Genomic DNA, 12377 nt, shown 5'->3' with positions numbered 1-12377 from the left:
AAGGACAGCCTAATTGCAACCTCAAGATTGCTTCTCCAAGAGTGGCCTGAGCAAGTGGGCCGAGGTAGATTTGCAACTCGGGCTGGTGTGGTGGCCTGAGCCAGCGGGGCCCAGGTTCGGCTGCTGACGGCGGTCCACAGGAGGGGAGGGTCTGTTGGGCAGGGGAGCCTCTGCCTTGCTTCCTTTTAGGGTGAGCCTTTGGTTTTCCTGTCCCAAACGGGGGGGCCACGTGGGAGCCAGCAGCACACACTGGCCACCACTGACCGCTCCTGCTGTCCTGGCACCCCGCCCGCTCCCAAAGCAGCAGCCCATAGTGACAGGTCGCGAGTGCCATCAGAAGGGTGCACCGCTTTATTTACGCGGCTGTCAGCCAGGCTGGCTCTTCCAAAGTCGCGCATTACCAGACAAGTGAAGGCAAAATAGTGATGCTTTATTAATTGCGGGTATGGCTGCTAATTAGAACCCAGGCCTGGGTTTTTATACCTGTTTACATACACTTGCTCCAGAGCGGAAGGACTTTCTCATCTCTCCTTGCCTCTCCCCCACCCCCAGAAGAGAATTTCAACTTTAAGACAAACAACTTCATTTACAAGTGTGTCTCTAATTAGCTGCAGAATTAGGGAAGCTGAGCTTTCCCCCATAGATCCGCTCAAGCCTCCAGGGAGACTGGTGGAATAGAGAGAATCGCATTTCCAATTATTTTGTTGAATTGCTAATTTAGTTATTGTGCCTGGTGTAATTGTGATGGGTATTGGGTGTGCAATTCAATTTGTTTTAAATATTTGTGGGAAGGCTGATCAGTAATAGAGCTGACCTATTTTGTGGCCCAAATTGAGAAAAAAAAGACTACAACACAACAGCCACAAAGATAGAGTTTGTTTCCATTTTTATTTTGATCTCTCTCATCCCTCTTAAGACCATTGATGCAACAAAAGGATTAAATTAAAAGATGACAGCACTTTGATCTTCTCCCTTTGAAAGCTTAACTGTCCTTGGTAGTTTAATATGCAGCTATTTCAGGGTAGAGTTTAGATGCATTGCTGGAGTTGAGTCGTTTCTGCCTCCCAAAATTGCATTTCTGCATGTGCCTAAAAGTGATTTGGGGTACTCAACTTTCTAATAGTGTGTAAAGTAGTGGAGGTGTATCTGTAACAAATAAAGCAAAGCCGTGAGAGCCACAAGTTCGCCACTCCTACTGGGCAGAAGTCCATTGCAGAGTCCTGGAACCTTCCCTCCAGGCAGCACCATGTGCAGAGGTCGGTGGCCAGGAACCCCACCCCTGGCATTTGCATAAAGCTCGCCCCTCGGGAGCCCTGCTCCTGGTTGGTTTGAGCCTGTGCAGGTGAGAGGAGGGCTAGGTGATAAGTTCCCTCATGGCTAGCGGTGACTCTGGAACTCCTGGAGGGCCAAGCTCCAGCGTCTCTCTTCAGCCAGAGTCTGGACCGGGAGGTATGGCCAGGGAAAATCTGTGATGTAATCTTGTTTACATGCCTATTGGGTGCTGAGTCAGAAACACAGTCTGGGCCTGGGCCAGGGCTGTGGCTTGAAATCAGAGCTCTGCTGGGACCTGAGGTCACAGAAATAGATTACAGGACCCGAGCCTTGGGCACGTACGACTGAGGTTGCTCACAGGTGACTGGAACCCCTCACCCCCCACAGCGTCCCGCCGGGCCCGCCAGGCGTCCTCAGACACAGGCTAACTAGGGCTTGGTTGGGCAGGATCAGAGGGTGGTAGACCAGAGCAGATTTTCAGAAAAGGTTATAATAAAATGGGTCATAGACACGGCTGTTGTAATGAATTTGATCCTAAAGGATTCATTTTGTAACTCGATTAGCTTAGCAAGGTGCCAGGGTCAGTGTCCATGCTTAGCTGCTGAAGAGAAGTTTAAACTTCATTACTTTTATGTGAGAGCTCACCGGGACCAACTGGAGGACCTCCACCCCAGGTGGATCTCTTTAACACGCCGTTCTGGAGGAGCTGGGCCAGGGCAGCTGACGGCCGCAGCTGCTGGTCCTGAGGAGGGGCTGGGTCCCGTGCGAGGACAGTGATCATTGAACCAGCCAGGCTGAAGCTGAAAAGAAACTGGCAAGCAGCTAGAGCAGCCGGGGATGGGAGGGAGAGGAGGCGTTTGTGGAAACACTTGCAGTGCAGGAGGGCAGGCTGTGGGATGTCAGTGGTAAGGTCTTTGTAGCCCCTACCCCATGATGGTGGTGGTGGTTGTTATTATTTGAGACAGTCTCACTCTGTCACCTAGGCTGGAGTGTAGTGGCATGATCTCCGCTCACTGCAACCTCCACTTCCCTAGTTCAAGCGATTCTCCTGCCTCGGCCTCCCGAGTAGCCACGATTACAGTTGCCTGCCACCATGCCCAGCTAATTTTTGTATTTTTAGTGGAGACAGACTTTTGCCATGTTGCCCGGGCTGGTCTCCAACTCCTGACCTCAGGTGATCCGCCCGCTTTGGCCTCCCAAAGTGCTGAGATTAGAGGCATGAGCCACCGCGCCCAGCCTCCATTTTCTTCTACAGTGTTGTTACTGAGGTAGAATTTACATGCCATAAAACTCACCCGTTGTAAATGTACTATTCCGTGGTTTTTACTACGTCTGTGGCGTTGTGCTGCCACCAACACGGCCCATGTTTAGGACATTCTCATCACCCCACAAGCTCCTCTGGTGTTGCCGGAGCTCCCTACTCCCAGTCCCAGGTAATTTGCCTTCTTTTCCGAACATTGCATTTAAAAAGAATCATACAGAGTGTTTGTGTCTGGCTTCTTTCGCTTGGCATGAGGTGTTTATATCTTTATTCTGGCATATGTCAGTAGTTCATTCCTTTCGATTGCTGACTAGTCTTCCATTGTGTGGATATACCACATTTTGTTGATCCTCTTGCCTACTCATGAACATTTGGATTGTTTCCAGATTTGGGCGATGATGTATGAAGCTGATAAGAGCAATCACAAGCCTTTGTGAAAGATGTTTTCATTTCCCTTGGGCAGATACCTAGGCATGGAACTGCTGAGTATGAAAGCTTATGTTTAGGCCGGGCGCGGTGGCTCACGCCTGTAATCCCAGCACTCTGGGAGGCCCAGACAGGCGGATCACGAGGTCAGGAGATCGAGACCATCCTGGCTAACACGGTGAAACCCCGTCTCTACTAAAAATACAAAAAAACTAGCCGGGCGAGGTGGCAGGCACCTGTACTCGGGAGGCAGCTACTCGGGAGGCTGAGGCAGGAGAATGGCGTGAACCCGGGAGGTGGAGCTTGCAGTGAGCCGAGATCCGGCCACTGCACTCCAGCCTGGGCGACAGAGCAAGACTCCGTCTCAGGGAAAAAAAAAAAAAAAAAAAGAAAGCTTATGTTTAGCTTTTTCAGAAGGTGCTAAACTGTTTTCCAAAGTGCCTGTATCACTTTATATTTACACCAGCAAAGTGTGCGGGCTCCAGTTTCTCCACATCCATGCCAACACTTGTAATTGTCTGTCTTCCAATTATAGCCTTTCTGGCAAATAGTGGATTCCCACTGTGGCTTTAATTTGTTTCCCTAGTGACAAATGATGTTGAACATCTTCTCGTGTTCATTATTCATGTATCTATCTTCTTCGGTGAAACATCTATTCACATCTTAATTTAAATTGAGTTGCCTTGTTGCCTTGTAAGGATTCTTTATATATCCTGGATTCAAGTCCTTTATCAGATATATGATCTGCAAATATTTTCTCCCAGTCTGTGAGTCAGTGGCTTGTCTTCATTTTCTTTTTCCTTTTTCTTTTCTTTCTTTTTTTTTTTTTTTTTTTTTTTTTTTTTTTTTTAGATGGAGTCTCACACTGTTGCCAGGCTGGAGTGCAATGGGGCTATCTCAGCTCACTGCAATCTCTACCTGGGTTCAAGTGATTCTCCTGCCTCAGCGTCCTGAGTAGTTGGGATTACAGGCGCTTACCACCATGCCCAACTAATTTTTTTTCAGTAGAGACGGGGTTTCACCATGATGGCCAGGATGGTCTCGATCTCTTGCCTCGGCCTCCCAAAGTGCTGGGATTACAGGCGTGAGTCACTGTGCCTGGCCGTCTTTATTTTCTTAATGGTCTCTTCTGGAGCACAAAAGGTTTTAATTTTGATGAAGCCTAATTTATCAATTTCTTTTTTCTTTTATGGATTATGTCATATCTAAGAAATCTTTACCCAATCCAAGGTCACAAAACATTTTCTCCTACTTGTCTTCTTGTGGATGTTTTATAGTTGTAACGTATATATTTAAGTCTGCAATATATTTTGAGTAAATTTTTGTCCATGGTGTAAGAGTCTAAAAATATAACTGTGTATGGATATCCGAATGTCTTGGCACCGTTTGTTGAAAAGGCTAGCTTTTCTGCCATTTAATTGTCTTGACTTCTTTGTGGAAAATCAGTTGATCCTAAATGCTAGGATTTCTTTTGAGACTCTCAATTATGTTCCATTCTATTTGCTTGTGTTTATATCTGTGAACATTTTGAAATCAGGTAGTTTAAATCTTCCAAATTTTTATCAAAATTGTTTTGAGTATTCTGAGTCCTTTGCATTTCTGTATAAATTTTAGGATACAGGGCCGGGCACGGTGGCTCACACCTGTAATCCCAGCACTTTGGGAGGCTGAGGCAGGCAGATCATGAAGTCAGGAGATCAAGACCAGCATGGTTAACATGGTGAAACCCCATCTCTACTAAAAAAATAAAAAAAAATTAGCCAGGCCTGGTGGCAGGCACCTGTAGTCTCAGCTACTCGGGAGGCTGAGGCAGGAGAATTGCTTGAACCTGGAAGGTGGAGGTTGCATTGAGCCAAGATCGTGCCACTGCACTCCAGCCTGGGTGACAGAGTGAGACTCCGTCTCAAAAAAAAAAAAAAAATTTAGGATACGTTTGTTAATTTATTTTGCTTGTTCTTCTTCTCCTTCTTCTTTTTGTTTTTTTTTTTTTTTTAGACAGGATCTTTCTCTTTCACCCAGGCTGGAGTGCAGTGGTGTAATCACGGCTCACTGCAACCTCAATCTCCCAAGCTCAAGCCATCCTCCCCACTCAGCCTCCTGAGTAGCTGGGACTGCAGGCACATGCCGCCACACCCAGCTAATTTTTTTTATTTTTTGTAGAGACAGGATCTCCTTATGTTGGCCAGGCTGATACTGAACTTTTGGGCTCAAGTGATACTCCCACCTCAGACTCTCAAAGTGCTGGAATTACAGGCATGAGCCACTGTTCCTGGCCTAAATTTGTTAATCTCTAGAAAAATGTCTGCTGGAATTTTGATAGGGATTACACGGACTCTATAGATCGATTTGGGGAGAACTACCATCCCAACAACATTGAGTCTTCTCATCCATAAACATGGACTAGCTCTTCATTTGTTTTTATTTAATTGCTCTCAGCAGTGTTTTATAATTTCAGGGAACATGTCTATTTTGTAAAATTATTCCTATGTCTTTTGTTGGTTTGGATGCTGTCAATGAAATTATTTTAATTTCATTTTAAGATTTCTTCTTGCTAGTGTATAGAAATACTATTATTGAGTTTTTAAATTAATCTTGTAGTCAGTGACTTTACTGAATGCATTTATTAGTTCTAGTTTTTAAAAATGGATTCTTCATATAGGATCATGCCATTTGTGAATAATGAGTTTTAATCTTTTCTTTCCAATCTATAAACCTTTAATTTTCGTGTAGCCTATTGCATTGGCCAGCACCTCCAGTGCAATGCTGAGAAGTAGCAAGAGCAGATATTTTTGCCTTATTCCATCTTAGAGAGAAAAGCATTCAGTCTTTCACCATCACACATGAAGTTACTTGAGGTTTTTCACAGACGCCCTTTCTCAGGTTGTGGAAATTTATTTTTATTTTTATTTTTTTGAGACAGTCTCACTCTGTAGCCCAGGCTGGAGTGCAGTGGCGCGATCTCCACTCACCACAACCTCTGCCTCCCAGGTTCAAGCAATTCTCCTGCCTCAGCCTCTCAAGCAGCTGGCATTACAGGTGCACGCCACCACACCCGGCTAATTTTTTTTTTTTTTTTTTTTTTTTGGAGACAGTCTTGCTCTGTTGCCCAGGTTGGAGTATGGTGGCATGATCTTGGCTGACTGCAACCTCTGCCTCCAAGGTTCAGGTGATTCTCCTGCCTCAGTCTCCCAAGTAGCTGAGACTATGGGCATGTGGCTCCACACCCAGCTAATTTTTGTGTTTTTTGGTAGAGACAGGGTTTCGACATATTGGCCCCACTGGTCTCGAACTCCTAGCCTCATGTGTTCTGCCTGCCTGGGCCTCCCAAAATGCTGGAATTACAGGCATGACCCATCGTGCCTGGCCCACACCTGGCTACATTTTACAATTTTTTTGTAGAGACAAGGTCTCACTATGTTGCCCAGGCTGGTCTCGAACTCCTAGGCTCAAGTAATTCTCCCTCCTCAGCTTCCCATAGTGCTGGGATTAAAGGTGTGAAACTACTTAAAAACAAAAAATGTTGCATAGAATACTACGCAGCCCTAAAAAGGAATGAGATCATGTCGTTTGCAAGGACATGGATGAAGCTGGAAGCCATCCTCAGCAAATTAACCCAGGAACAGGAAACCAAACACTGCATGTTCTCACTCATAAGTGGGAGTTGAACAATGAGAACACATGGACTCGGGGGAATGACACACACCAGGGCCTGCTGAGAGGTGCAGTGGGGCGAGAGGAGGGAATTGAGAGGGCAGGTCAATAGGTGAAGCAAACCACCATGGCACAGGTATACCTATGTAACAAACCTGCACATTCTGCACATGTATCCTGTTTTATTTTTTTAGATGACATAAAATTTAAAAAAATACATATATGTATATATTGCTAGGCTGGGCATGGTGGCTCACGCCTGTAATCCCAGCACTTTGGGAGGCCAAGATGGGTGGATCACTTGAGGTCAGGATTTTGAGACCAGCCTGACCAACATGGTGAAACCCCATATCTACTGAAAAATACAAAAATTAGCTGGGTGTGGTGGTGCGCACCCAGATGGTGGGAGGCTGGTGGGAGGCCGAAGTGGGAGGATTGCTTGAACCTAGGGGAGGAGGTTGCAGTGAGCTGTGATCTTGCCACTGCACTCTAGCCTGGGTGACAGAGTGAGAACCCCATCTCAAAAAAAAAAAAAAAAAAAAAAAAAAAAAAATTTGTGGGTGTGTGTTGTTGGATTCAGTTTGCTCATTCTTTTTTTTAAGAGCTGGGGTCTTGCCATGTTGACCAGGCTGGGGTGCAGTGGCTATTTAAAGACATGCTCATGGCATACTACAGCCTCAAAATCCTGGGCTCAAACAGTCCTCCTGCCTCAGCTGCCCAAGTAGCTGGGACTACATGTACGCCAGGGCACCTGGCCCAGTTAGTTAATATTTGCTAAGGATTTTTGCATCCTGTGTCCACAAGGGATACAGGCCTGTAGTTTTCTTGTGATGTCTTTGGCTTTGGTATCAGGATAATACTGGCCTTGTAGAATGAGTTGGAAAGTGTTCCTTCTGTTTTCTAAAAGAGTTTGAGAAGGACCAGTATTCTTTCTTTTTTCTTTTTTTCTTTTTTTGAGACGGAGTCTCGCTGTGTGGCCCAGGCTGGAGCGCAGTGGCGCGATCTCGGCTCACTGCAAGCTCCGCCTTCCGGGTTCACGCCATTCTCCTGCCTCAGCCTCCCGAGTAGCTGGGACTACAGGCACCCACCGCCACACCCGGCTAATTTTTTGCATTTTTAGTAGAGACGGAGTTTCACTGTGTTAGCCAGGATGGTCTGGATCTCCTGACCTCGTGATCTGCCCGTCTCGGCCTCCCAAAGTGCTGGGATTACAGGCTTGAGCCACTGCACCCGGCCTCTTTTTTTTTTTCAAGATGGAGTCTCACTCCCTCACCCAGGCTGGAGTGCAGTGGCGCGATCTCATCTCACTGCAACCTCTACCTCCCGGGTTCAAGCAATTCTCCTGCCTCAGCCTCCCAGGTAGCTGGGATTACAGGCACCCACCACCACAACCGGCTAATTTTTGTATTGTTAGTAGAGACAGCGTTTCTCCATGTTGGCCAGGCTGGTCTCCAACTCCTAAGCTGGTGATCTACCCTCCTTGGCCTCCCAAAGTGCTGGGATTACAGGCACGAGCCACTGCACCTGGCTGTAGTATTTCTTCTTTAAATATTTTACAGAACATCCGCCAGTGAAGCTTTCTGGGACCGGGGCTTTACTTTGTGGAAATTTTTTTTTTTTTTTTTTTTGAGACTGAGTCTTGCTTTCTTGCCCGGGCTGGATTGCAGTGGCATGATCTCGGCTCATCACAACCTCCGCCTCCCGGGTCGAAGCCATTCTCCTGCCTGAGCCTCCCGAGTAGCTGGGATTACAGGCATGCGCCAACACACCTGGCTAATTTTTGTTAGCAGAGATGGCGATTCACCATGTTGGCCAGGCTCGTCTTGAACTCCTAACCTCAGGTGATTCCCCCACCTCAGCCTCCCAAAGTGCTGGGATTACAGGTGTGAGTCACAGTGCCTGGCCTGTGGGAGGATTTTTAGTGAGTAATTTCTTTATTTGTTATAGGTCTATTTGGATTGTGTGTTTCTTCTCAAGTCAGTTTTGGTAAATTTGTGTCTTTCTAGGCATATGTTCATTTTCCCTAAGTCTAATTTGTTGGCATAAAGTTGCTCATAATATTTCTTTATCATCTTCATTTTGGTAGAGCCACTAGCAGTGTCCCTTCTTAGATTCCTGATTTTGGAAATTTGTGTTGTTTCTCTTTTCTTCTTGTCAATTTTATTGTTTTTTTCCTTTTTTCTTTCTCCTTTTTCCTTTTTTTTTTTTTTTTTTTTTTTTTTTTTTTTTGAGACGGAGTCTCACTCTGTCACCCAGGCTGGAGTACAGTGGCAAGATCTCAGCTCACTGCAATCTCCGCCTCCCGGGTTCAAGTGATTCTCCTGCCTCAGCCTCCCAAATAGCTGGAATTTCAGGTGCCCACCACCACGCCTAGCTAATTTTTGTATTTTTAGTAGCGACGGGGTTTCACCATGTTGGCCAGAATAGTCTCGATCTCTTGACCTCGTGATCCACCCACCTTGGCCTCCCAAAGTGCTGGAATTACAGGTGTGAGCCACTGTGCCCGGCCTGATTTTTTTTCAAAGAGTCAACTTTTAGTTTCTATTGACTTTTCTCTGTTGTTTACTGTTTTCTCTTTCACTAGTTTCCACTCTGACCTTTATGTTTTCCTTTATTCTTCTTGCTTTGGGCTTAGTTTATTCTCCTTTTTTCTTCTCTGTTTTTTGGTGTGGAAGTTTAAGTTTATTGATCCAGATCCAGACCTGTTATTGTTGAATTGTCTATTTCTCCTTTTTATTCTGTCAGTTTTTGCTTTCTGTATTTTGGGGCTCTGTTGTTAAATATGTATACATTTATAATTGTTATAGCTTCCTGACAAACTGATTCTTTTAGCATAATAAATGTTTATTTTTGTCTCTAATGACATTATGTATAGATAGATATAGATATTGATATTAATGTAGCTACTCCAACTCTTGTGGTTACTGTTTGCATAGTAGATGGTGTCTTTATACTTTTACCCACTTGTGTCTTTGAATCTAAAGTGTTTTTCTTAAAGACTTAATACCCAGTCTCCACAAAATTAAAAAAAATTAGCCAGGTGTGGTGACCCACACCTGTAGTTCCAGCTACTCGGGAGGCTGAGGTAGGAGTAACAGGCATTTTTTTTGTTTTTATAAATTTTTAGTTATTATTTTTGAGACAGGATCTCACTCTGTCACTCAGGCTGGAGTGCAGTGGTGTGATTTAGGCTCACTGCAGCCTCAGCCTCCAGGGCTTGAGTGATTGTCCCACCTCAGCCTCCCGAGTAGCTGGGACTACAGGTGCATGCCACCATGCCTGGCTAATTTTTTGTATTTTAATTTTTTTGTAGAGATGAGGTCTCCCTATGTTACCCAGGCTGGTCTCAAACTCCTGGACTCAAGCAATCTGCCTGTCTCAGCCTCCCAAAGTGCTGGGATTACAGCCAAGAGCCACCACACCCAGCCTGGATTTTTTTTACCTAATCTGACAGTCTATCTTTTGATTGGAGTGTTTAGTCCTTTGAAATGTAATGTAATTATTGATAAGGGTTTTGTTAATTTGTTTTTCCTTTACTGCTTGCTTTTGTGTTTTTTATAGACAAGGTCTCACTCTATCCTGCAGGCTGGAGAGCAGTGATGTGATCACAGCTCACTGCAGCCTTGAACTCCTGGGCTCAAGAGATGCTCCTGCCTCAGCCTCCTGAGTAGCTGGGACTACTCAGGTACTCAGTACTACCGGGACTACATGGTGTGTGCCACCATGCCTGGCTAGTTTTGTTTTTTTTTTTTTTTTTTTTTTTTTTTTTTTGTGGAGACTGGGTCTCACTTTGTTGCTCAGGCTGGTCTTAAACTTCTGGCTTCAAGAATGCTGAGGTTACAGGTGTGCCACCACACCCAGCCCCAGTGTTGTTTTTTATATATATATTTACATAGATACATGTTAAATTGTGGCTAAAAAAATAAAACTTACCATCTTAACCATGTTTAAGTGTACAATGCAACAGTGTTAAGTATATTTACATTGTCATGCAACAGATTTCCAGAAATTCTTACCCCACAAAACTGAAACTTTATACCCATTTAACAATTCCCAATTTACCCCTCACTCCAACCCCTGGCAACCACCATTCTTCTTTCAATTTCTATGAATTTGACTACTTTATTTGATTTTTTGTTTTGAGACAGAGTCTCGCTTTGTCGCCCAGGCTGGAGTGCAGTGGTGTGACCTCGGCTCACTGCAACCTCCACGTCCCAGGTTCAAGCGATTCTCCTGCCTCAGCCTCCCAAGTAGCTGGGATTACAGGCATGCGCCACCATGCTCAGCTAACATTTGTATTTTTAGTAGAGATGGGGTTTCACCATGTTGGCCAGACTGATCTTGAACTCCTGACCTCAAGTGATCCACCCGCCTTGGCCTCCCAAAGTGCTAGGATTACAGGCATGAGCCACCGCGCACAGCAGAATTTGACTATTTAAATACCTTATATAAGTGGAATCCTACAGTATTTGTCTTTTTGCAACTGACTTATTCCACTTAACAGAATGTCCTCAAGGTTCATTCCTGTTACAGCATGGGGTTGGGATGCTTTCCTTATTAAGGCTGTGTAACATTCCATTGTAAGTATAGACCACATTTTGTTTATCCATTTATTCTTCGATGGACGTTTGGATGGCTTTCACCTCTTGGCTATCGTGAATAATGCTGCTATGAACATGGATGTGCAAATATCTATTCAAGGCCCTGCTTTCAATTCTTTTGGATATCTGCTCAGAAGTGAGATTGCTGGATCATATGTAGTGCTTTGCTTTTTTCTTTTTTTTTTTTTGAGACAGGGTCTCACTCTGTTGCCCAGGCTAGAGCACAGTGGCTTGATTATAGCTCACTGCAACTTCGAACTCCTGGGCTTAAGCCATCCTCCCACCTCAGCCTCCTATTTTTCATTTTTGTTTCATTTTTGCTTTTTTTGAGGCAGAGTCTCCTCGCTATGTTGGCCATGCTCAAGCAGTCCTCTCCTCTCAGCCTCCCAAGTAGCTGGGACTACAGACGTGTGCCACCACCCAGTTAATCTTTTACTTTTTAATTTTTTGTACAGATGGGCATCTCACTGTGTTGCCCAGGCTGGTCTCGAACTCCTGGGCACCTTAGCCTCTCAGTGTTGGGATTACAGGTGTGAACCACCACGCCCAGCCCTACTTTTAATTTTTGGAGGAACCATTTTTCCATAGCAGCTACACCATTTTCTATTCCTGCCAACAGTGCACAAGGGTTCTAATTTTTCCACGTCGTCTCCAACATGTTATTTTCTGTTTGATTTTTATAGTAGACATCCTAATGGGTATGAGGTGTTATCTCATTGTGGTTTTAATGTACATTTCCCCAACAGTTAACGATGCTGAGCATGTTTTTATATGCTTCTTGGCCATTCATAAATCATCTTTGAAGAAATGGGTTTAAGCCCTTTGCCTTTTGTTGTTGAGACAGGGTCTTGCTCTGTTGCCCAGGCTGGAGTGCAGTGGCGCGATCTCAGCTCATTGCAACCCCAGCCTCCTGGGCCAGTGCTCCTCCCAGCTCAGCCTCCCAAGTAGCTGGAACTACAGGCATGTGCCACCATGCCTGGCCAATTTTTAAAAATTTTTTGTAGAGATAGGGTCTCACTGTATTACCCAGCCTGGTCTCAAACTCCTGGACTCATGTGATCCTCCCATCTCAGCCTCCCCAAGTGCTGGGATTAGAGGTGTGAGTCACTGCTGCCAGCCTTACTATGTATTTTAAAGTTATTTTCGGCCAGGCGCAGTGGCTCACG

At 45.1% G+C, this 12377-nt stretch overlaps 1 long non-coding RNA gene across 2 annotated transcripts in view; it reads left to right on the top strand.

The window, feature by feature from the left end:
- Positions 1–1321: 1321 nt before the first annotated feature.
- LOC102141510 (uncharacterized) overlaps positions 1322–12377 on the top strand; it is a 54111-nt gene continuing 43055 nt past the window's right edge. For both annotated transcript variants that reach the window (XR_012425549.1, XR_001486083.4), the window contains exon 1: positions 1322–1449. This is a non-coding gene — a long non-coding RNA (uncharacterized lncRNA). The remainder of the gene's footprint in view (positions 1450–12377) is intronic.

The sequence above is a fragment of the Macaca fascicularis genome, chromosome 16 (assembly GCF_037993035.2).
Source record: "Macaca fascicularis isolate 582-1 chromosome 16, T2T-MFA8v1.1".
In the NCBI taxonomy this organism is placed as follows: domain Eukaryota; kingdom Metazoa; phylum Chordata; class Mammalia; order Primates; family Cercopithecidae; genus Macaca; species Macaca fascicularis.
The sequence above is the reverse complement of the archived record's forward strand: the minus strand, read 5'-3'. Positions and strand labels throughout refer to the sequence as shown.